At 42.1% G+C, this 9,923-nt stretch overlaps 1 pseudogene; it reads left to right on the top strand.

The window, feature by feature from the left end:
• The first annotated feature begins 6,609 nt into the window (after window positions 1-6,609).
• On the top strand, window positions 6,610-6,727 carry LOC126102359 (5S ribosomal RNA; annotated as a pseudogene).
• The last annotated feature ends 3,196 nt before the right edge of the window (window positions 6,728-9,923 follow it).

The following is a 9,923-nucleotide window of genomic DNA, read 5'->3' as shown; positions in this document are numbered from 1 at the left end:
TTTAGCTGGCAGTAGTGGCGCTGGCTGTATTGCAGTAGTTCGAGTAACCAAGATTTTTGGTGAGGTAAGTGATTTGTGAAAGGTATAGGTTAATGTTAGTCAGGGCCATTGTTTTGTAGGGATTATTGAAAGTCAGATTGCGTTGCGCTAAAAATATTGTGTGTCAGTTTAAGCACAGTCGTGTATATTTGTTGAAAGGGGACGTTTCAAATATAGACAGGATTCTTTGTGGAAACAAATGTTGAAGTAAGATTTCGGCAGGAATTAATAAAGTTTTAGTTGGAAATTAAGTAGTTTTTGTTGAAAGTAAATCAGATATGAGCATGAAGTATATTATTACAAAAAAGAGAGAGAAAAATGAAACAGAGGTATAAAATGCTCACCACAGGTACCACAGTATCAAATGATCACAGATGCGCACAATCTTACACATATATTTCCCTTATCTGCATTCTGTCTTTACTGTAATATTTTTTCTGGTTGTACTTTGTCATGTTTAGGTATAAGTTATTGCATTGGGTGCTGATATTTATCGGGCGATGTCCTACTGAATTTTACTTTGTATTACTGTGCTAAGCCAGTTTTACCACTGACTTATTTTCTTATTTGCTGCATATTGCCTTATATCAGTTGTATGTTGCATTTGCTTTGCTAATTTAGATGTGCTGCTGCTTGCTTGCCAATCTGTACTTTTGTCATTGCTATTTGTGTTAATTTTTTGTTCTGCTGCATTGCCTCGTTCACTGGTTTATGTATCTGAGCTCAGTAAATTTAAGTAAGATTAAGAGGGGTATGCTATATAAAAAATGCGTTATGATGAGTTGGGAAGAAATGCATTGAGAAACTATAAGGAAAAGGTCTGGCCAAAACGTATTGTGTAGTGAGGAACAATTATTTTGAGAGGAAATGAACAGGTATTACAATTTGACACATTTACACTTGAAAACAGATCCTGTCCTTTCCTTTGTGTTATTCCACTATGTTTATTTGTACCCTTGTAGATGTGTGTTCTTCCTATCTCTTTGTGTTTACCTGATAAAATAAATTTGGTAGAATTTCTTTTACTTCTAATACAAGGCTTCGTTCATCACGATTAGGACTACTGTTATCCTCAAATCTAATCTTTGCTTTGTACCATGTTCTTTACATCAGGAAGATGTGCAGACATTATTTATTCTGTTATGCTTCTACTGATATTCTCATTTTTCAATTATTTACTTGTGCCATAATTCCTGTGATACTCAGATATAAGGTTATTTTTATTCTTTTTGTAAAGCCTGTACTACTACAAATGTTATTTGTATTATCATGTTCTTCACTACAATGATTTTTCTTTACATTTGTAATTGTATTTGTATGCTGTTAAATTCTAATTGTATATTCACCAGTTCTTCAAGTTAATTTTAATGCGCACATTTTTCTGTTGTTCATTCTATATGTACAAATTCTCAGAGATAATATGACTGTGTTAGTGCTTGCACATGTGTTGATAATTCAGCAAAAGACTGGTTAAAAGCATTGATGATTGTAAGGACATTGCAAAAAAAAAAATTATTAGTGAGTGCACAAGTGGTGGCTCAGGGACTTGTTATATGCACCTATACTGACTACACAGTAGTGGCTCATTGACTTGCTATATTATCCACAAGACCCTACGATTGTGACTGGGCACCCACACAGTCGCAACACATGGCTGCTAGCCATCTCTACAAGGACTACAGCGGGTATGCACCTTCATAATCTCTACAAGAACTACAGTGGGTCTGCTATGTGGTGACCCGTCAATTCTACGAATATTTTTCAAGACTTGGACTGATACTGCTGTGGGTCTGCTCTGTTGTGGTCATCAGTCCCCTAGACTTAGAACCACTTGAACCTAAGTAGCCAAAGGTCATCACACACATCCATGACCGAGGCAGGATTCGAAACTGCGACCGTAGCGGTTCGCGGTTCCCGGCTGAAGCGTCTAGAACCGCTCGGCCACAGAGGACGGCTGCATATTACTTAACCTTTGTGTGCTTCTGATCTATTTGATATTGTGAATATAATAAATTTTAACAACTTAGTCATAGCCACTGCCCAAAACACTTTGTAAAAATTTTTGAGGGGAGCATGGGGACTATGTAAGCAGCCTGTTTGTATGTTTGGATGTTGGCAGCGCTATAGACTGTATTAATACCGCTGACAGCGCTCTGTGCCCTCGGAAAGAGATTCTTTGGTTGACCAGACTAGCAATTGGCGAGTGGGTAGAAAAGTATTTTGACATGATTTTCTTACTGGAGACTCAGTGTTGGTAGGACATGCATTGTAAAATGAGGATGGATGTAGCTGGTAATGTTTGGGTAGTGCAATTATTGAAAAGTATATATATTTTTGGAACTGGATATCACATGAATAAGCTAAAATCTTCTAAATACGTTGTTTGCTCTTCCACAAAATCTTTCTTTTGCTGACCATTTGCCTCCTACGAGTTAGAGTCTGCAGTAGTTAGAATCTTTTTATTTAGTTGGCTGTCCTTGCTGCTTGCTGTAATTGCTGTAGCTCATGTTATGAATATTTTCTGTGAGGTAAGTGACTTATGAAAAAGTATGGTTTATTGTTAGGATTTCTTGTAATTAAGGGCTCACACACATTTGAACGGTTTTTTAATGAATTTATACCGTTTTAGTGTGTTTTTCAACCAGAAAAACGATCTCTGTGGTATTTCAACATCGAAATAAACTTCAATGGAGACACTTTAAACAGGCGTCAAAAAATTTAACCATGGGCAAATATTTTCATTACGGCTGGTGTGGGTAGCTTACAGCTAGGTACTCAATGCGCAAGAGCAGACTGTCAACTGCAGCCCGGCAGTGGTCATATTTAAAAACAGCTCTTACTTTAAAGACATTTATCGTAACAGAGAAGAATGTTCGAAGTGAAAAGGTGTGGCATTAGGAAGAAGAAATTGTTGTTGGGATGCAGTCGGACTAGAACAAAAATTAGAAAATAGTGACGATAAGGTATATAATGATGGTGGGATGAACTTGGTAGACAGACTGCAGCTGCATACGTTTAAAACGAACGTGTCTCACATGGAAGAGAAACAATTCGGTAAACGAAATATTCGTATGTAGGCTTATCCATCCATGTAATTTAGAAATATTTCTTACAAATTTTCTCAGTTAACATGAACTAAACTCAAGTTGTGAGAACGACACCAGTGTCACCAAGTGAACAGCCGCCATTACTCTAGAGAGCAGCAGATGCTTGAGAGTGCCGGAAGCATATTCTGCCTCGCGGTTTTTGTGGGGCTCTAACGGTAAAGCGATTCATTAAAACCGAAAGCTTGAAAGAACGATTCCCGGTGGGGGTCACTGTTTTTTCACACTCTCTTCAAGGTAGCATTCACGTCTCAATGATATGGAAATTTGCCAGAAACGAAACGTGACTCGGATTCCACGTTAAACTGTAGCTTCCCTTTTCCCGGCCGGATAACTTGTTACGGGCAAGCAAGTAGCCTAAGTTATATCCAGTTGAGTGCAGTCGTTTCAGACAAACTTCACAGAGAAAGAAAAGAGACCCCACTGGCCGGAGTGGCCGTGCGGTTCTAGGCGCTACAGTCTGGAACCGAGCGACCGGTACGGTCGCAGGTTCGAATCCTGCCTCGGGCATGGATGTGTGTGATGTCCTTTGGTTGGTTAGGTTTAATTAGTTCTAAGTTATAGGCGACTGATGACCTCAGAAGTTAAGTCGCATAGTGCTCAGAGCCATTTGAATCAAAAGCGACCCCAAAATATGTGGTCCTACATCCTCTATGCATACAGTAAAACGTATCATTTATATGAAGAAAATTTTACAGCAGCCCAGCGTAAGACTGAACTTTCAGCTTTCTGTTATCCTTGAATCAAACAGACACAAAAACGATTCTCTGTATGGTAGGGAAATAGACATTACCTGTTTATAACCATACAAATTATGCAGAAGACTGGAAAACGAATTTCCACTAGCGAGAAAGAGATATAGGCCTTTTAAAGATCATAATGTCATGGGCGCGATCTTATTGAATGGCATTTGCAAATTTCTTTCGGATCAATACACAAGATTCAGAAATACTTTTATACATGTTTGAGAGACGTATTTAGAAACGTGGCGACGACCATCTCAGACTGCCAATTTCTGCTTCCTTCGCATTAGCAATAGTAATTCGTTCTCTTAACACACTGCAAATTTTTCGAGCAACGGGCAGTGAGTTACTCAACTCTGAAATATTCTAACAAATATAGATAATATGATTTTTACAATATGAAATAATAAAATATTTATAATAAATGGTTTCCCTTCAGTCATTTGAGAATAATTGCATAGCGAAAAAACACGCGTATGCAAAATATGTGGTTCTTTATTTGCTCTTTCAGTAGCGCAACTCAGGTTTCAGCTTTATGCCTTCCCTGAATGAAACCTAAATGTGGGCACCATTCTTTGCGATAAAAGCGTCCACTACAAAGAATTTGGACAGGTTTCGAGAGGGTGCGTTTCTGGATGAGGTATCGAATATATTGTTTCCCCCTACTTATACCTCCCGAGGAGATCAGGAATGTAAAATTAGAGAGAGTCTAGGGTGCACGAAGGCTTTCCGGCAGTCGTTCTTCCCGCGAACCATACGGGACTGGAACAGGAAAGGGAGTTAATGGGAGTGGCACTTAAAGTGCCCTCCGCCACACACCTCTGGGTGGCTTGAGAAGTATAAATGTCGATGTAGATGTAGAACTAGTCGTAATGAATACTAAGCTTCACAACAGGTGCGTCGCCCATGTACAAAACATTAAATCATGCCTGGTTTTCCTTATTTTCTCTTTTACTGGTGACATTTCAGCCAGCCTTCGATTCGTATTAAATCACTCACTCTCACTCACTCACACACACACACACACACACACACACACACAGAAACATGCACTTACAGCCATGATTCGCTTACAGTATTTAAATTGGTGGTAAACATATCACTTACATCACATGTGCTCCCAACATTGCCATGAGATGTCACTCTTAACTGCAGTTCAGTATGGAACACATGAAATGTAGTAGCAGTTGGGAATACGAAAAAGCATCAGCTGTATGACGACATGGTGACAGTGAAAATTTGTGCCGGACTGGGACACGAACCCGGATTTTTCGATGCAGACGAGCGGTCGGCTTAACAGCTTTGGTTATCCGTGAACGAGCTACAGCTAGAGCCAGACTTCCATATGTCGTTGTTCCTAAGTCACAACCTGTACTTGTGCGCACATTGTGTAATTCCGCTACAGATGAGAATATTTTAACTGAAAGTCACTGCCTGGTGTCGCCGGATAAGTACGGTATTTCAGTGCCTATTTTGAACTACGCAATGTTCCTTTGGACATGCATTCATGCATGTAATATCGCAATATGGTACAGAAAAATGGCTCTGAGCACTATGGGACTTAACTTCTAAGGTCATCAGTCCCCTAGAACGTAGAACTACTTAAACCTAAGTAACCTAAGGACATCACACACATCCATGCCCGAGGCAGGATTCGAACCTGCGACCGTAGTGGTCGCGCGGTTCCAGACTATAGCGCCAAGAACCGCTCGGCCACACCGGCCGGCAATATGGTACACATAACGTTCATGCCTTCAGATAACTTTCCTGACGTGCGGTGCTTGCGTCGGATAAGTTGATTTGCAGTTCCTTAACATTTCTCTCTGAATTTTATTCGTAGCCCTACGCGGTGGCCCGCAAAGAAAATGCGCTACGACAGTCAAGTCGTCCGGTTGTACATATTTCATGTTACCCGGGAAAAGCAGGGCCGGGTCAATAGTGAGTGATAACTTCAGTGCCATCACATTTAAGCAACCATTGGCAACAGCCATATCTGTTACATTAATAGCCCTTAGCTTATTTCCAGCCTGGGTCATGCAGAGAACTTCTTACGGGAACCACGGAGAATACCGGCGCCTGTCTAAACAAGATGGAGCCACGCTACGAAATCTACAGAGGGCGGTGAAGAAGGATTTACGGCGGTGGTTCATACCCAGGAATTTGGGTCACCGGCTGCTCTCTCATTGCCAGGCGGCTGTAGGACTCACCAACAGGCTCGCGTGTTGCTGCACTGGATTTTCATCTTGAGTGATATAGGGGGTCCGTGAAGGCTTCCATCATCCCAGGACTTTTTACAGTAAGCAGAAGCAACTACCTTGTGCCGTTTGCGTTTTTTCTCTGAATTCACCTTGTGAGGAACTCACTTCTAGGAAAACACAATCTAAGACACAGTCTGTTTTCCTTCGAGTTGGAGGCTAATTTAAGTAAAAATGGCACTCACTGGGCATTTCGCGAGCTACTAGACAAGATACGCTGATGAGCCAAAACATTGTTACCGCTATCCAGACTGAGCGCTCAAACTAAGAGTCTCAACTTCCGAACCCTCATCATGATACACAGACTTCCCGTTGAATGTTCCCTAGTATCCTCAGATAATTCCCCCTGTTGATGGATTAGTAACGGCGCACGTATCTTAGTGTCAAAGAAAACAAAAGTCCTAAGGTACAGTAATTATGAATTCCACTGACCTGCATAAATTTTACTAGCTGCTCCATTTACTACAGGGCAGCAGCCTTGCCGCAGTGGATACACCGGTTCCTGTCAGATCGCCGAAGTTAAGCGCTGTCGGGCGTGGCCGGCACTTGGGTGGGTGACCATCCGAGGTGTCACGAGCTGTTGCCATTTGTCGGGGTGCACTCAGCCTCGTGATGCCAATTGAGGAGCTACTCGACCGAATAGTAGCGCCTCCGGTCAAAGAAAACCATCGTAACGACCGGGAGAGAGGTGTGCTGACCACACGCCCCTCCTATCCACATCCTCAGCTGAGGATGACATGGCGATCGGATGGTCCCGATGGGCCACTTGTGGCCTGATGACGGAGTGCCATTTACTACGTTGTTCGGAATAATGTCCCCCAGCGTCAACACAGGAGTGGCATGGTAGCAAGAAGCACTGTAGTACCCATTCCAATATTGGCGGAGTCGTTTCATCAGTGTCGCAGGCAGCGAGAATTCTTGCCTCTTCGTTTTCGACAGGCGTTTCGTACACAAGACTCAGGTCAAGTCGGTGGAGATCAGGTGCACTCCTCTGCCTACCCACGATTCAAGGAATGTCTGATCCAGGTGTTCACGAACCCTCAGTCCAGATTTAAATGGAGCTCCATCATGTAGGAACCATGTTCGTTGACGAATAACGAGTGGAATGTGTCCCAAGCTACTGCTGTAGGCTACAGTGCAGACATTGCTTATGTCAGTACGCAGTGCGTCATCTGCATTCGGCAAGCTGAGTTATTATCTCAACCTCTACACCTAAGTGATTTCCATTCCTATAATCTTAGCAAACAACTGCACCGGTACATATATTCCATATTCAGAGCTATTAGAACGATCTGACTTACAACTTCCTATTCGATCGTTTCCGGGCAAGGGTCCCCTACCTGAAAATGATAAATTTACCCTTCTCCAACAACCCTGTAATTTTTGTAATATCCTCCTGAATAAGCACACCAGACACGAGCAGAGAATCACTGTAGTGGCTATTTGGGCAGCTAAGGTGAAATCGACTGCCATAAGGGACTTTGACCAGGGGCAGATTGTTACAGCCCACCTGTGAATGAGCGTCTTTGAAACGGCCAAGCTGGTCGGCTGCTCGGGTACTTCTGTCGTAAGCATCTATGGGAAGTGGTTGGCCCGCATCTCGTGGCCGTGCGGTAGCGTTCTCGCTTCCCACGCCCGGGTTCCCGGGTTCGATTCCCGGCGGGGTCAGGGATTTTCTCTGCCTCGTGATGGCTGGGCGTTGTGTGCTGTCCTTAGGTTAGTTAGGTTTAAGTAGTTCTAAGTTATAGGGGACTGATGACCATAGATGTTAAGTCCCATAGTGCTCAGAGCCATTTGAACCATTTTTTGGAAGTGGTTGTAAGACGGTGAAACCACCATTGTGCAACAAATTGTTTGACGTCCACGCCTCAAACAGAACATGGACTGTAGAAACATGCCAGCTTCATTGAGCAGGATGGATGGCGATCTCTGGCACATCTGACGACAGATTGCTGTACGCGTCGGATTGAAGTATGGTCCAATAGAAACCTCTCGCCATGTCGGACAAATTTCGTTCCTTGTCACACCAGGTCGGTTTTCATGTCCGGAATCCGTATGGGCTGTCGTCGATATGAACGAATGCCGCGGAAATAGGCCGGTGGTGGCAGTGTTATGCTTCGGAGTACGTTCACTGGTGTTCCATGGGACAACGACGCCACGACACCATGACAACTAAGAATTCTCACTTGAACATTATTTTGTACTACGTGGATCCCTTCATGTTTGATGTCCCCCCCGCCTGCGATGGCATTTTCCTAACATGGTCTGAACCCAACGGAACAGATCTTGGGCACTAGCGAGAGTCAGCTCTGCGCTCGTAAAGCTGCGGTCCGTAGTTTACGGAAACTGCGTGACCTGTGAGTAGCCATCTAAATCCACGTATCTCCGAAAACCTGCCATGGACTTGCCTAATTCATGTCAAGCAGAATCCCTGTTGCATTCCTTTCTATACATGTAGCAAGACGCTGTTAATTAGATGCTTACAATGCTTTGCCTGATCAGTGTATTTCGCCGCTGAGGAAGTCCACGACGTATATTAACTTACGAAACAATGTAACGCCTCGTACAGCAGTAGTCATGTTTAATCACTGACACAGTATGACACCTTTTACGTTAGGGATGAAATGTGTCTATAGGTGAGCCAGTTGCTACGTTGGGATATGTTACGAAGGAAACTAATGCTTGTGTAACACACCACGTAACTGTCAATCAAATGATATTCCCAAATGGTATGATGTTGAATATGCATTGATGAATCACTTGAAAACTGTTATACAGATGAAATTACAATACTACTTAGAAGAAAAGAAAAGATTAGTGAAAAAACAATTTTTTTCCAACAGTTGTACATGATTGTAACTCCTAAGAATAGGAACATTGCTGTACTGTGGGGAGATCTCAGACTGACTGCGAAAGATTCAGTTCAAATGCTCGCTTAGTTCCATACTTACGGGTACTTACGGTCAATGGACTTTTCCACCATTTTCTCATTGGATAGATTCTAACTGAGATATTCAATTCTGCAAGTAACGTACAGTTTCAGTCCACAACTCCCATAGCCAGTGCAATGGCGTAAAACCGATTTTCAACAATAAATATGCTAAGACCAGTCAACGGATGGACGTCTGATGGTACGAAACACGCTGAACACGGTATATGTAACAAAGGTATCTCAGATCCCTCAGCTTTTCTCATTGCCATATTACCTCTGTAAATATGTCAAATACAGAAACTTTCTCCTTTTTCAACTGGAACCTCTTGCTACATACTTTTCATTGGGCCAGTAGAGAAGACAATTCGCCAAGTACAATTTTAAAATTTGTAAGGTAATCAGTAAGAAGGATCTTACTGTTGACCTCTGAACTGTCCCTCTCTTCCGTAATAAAATAGGACATGAAGATATGGAAACTTCCTTGAGTCTAAGATATAAATTTTAAATAAATTATCTAATATTTGAAAGCCTGCACTGTAGAAACAATAGGTTTGTTTATTAATAAATAAATCTTCTGCTACCAGTCACGATTTTTCTTTATTTTACTTTTCGCACGAAGCGTTTCGAGAAATAATTCTCATTTTCAAGTGCGTTTTTTGTGTGTATTAAGCTAATTCTTTTGATGTTGTCAGTGTGTGTGAGTCTGCTTCATTTTGTTGACTTTTAAGTTTTCTAATGGTCCATTTGTGCAGTGTGATGTTTAGTGTGTGCGAGACGCTGCACAAATCGATTATACAGGGTGTCAAAGGAATGTTGTTGAATAGTTTGAGAGGTGGTAGCACTCATGGAA

This window comes from Schistocerca cancellata, chromosome 9 (assembly GCF_023864275.1).
Source record: "Schistocerca cancellata isolate TAMUIC-IGC-003103 chromosome 9, iqSchCanc2.1, whole genome shotgun sequence".
NCBI classification, from domain to species: domain Eukaryota; kingdom Metazoa; phylum Arthropoda; class Insecta; order Orthoptera; family Acrididae; genus Schistocerca; species Schistocerca cancellata.
This window is presented reverse-complemented; position numbering and strand designations above follow the sequence as displayed.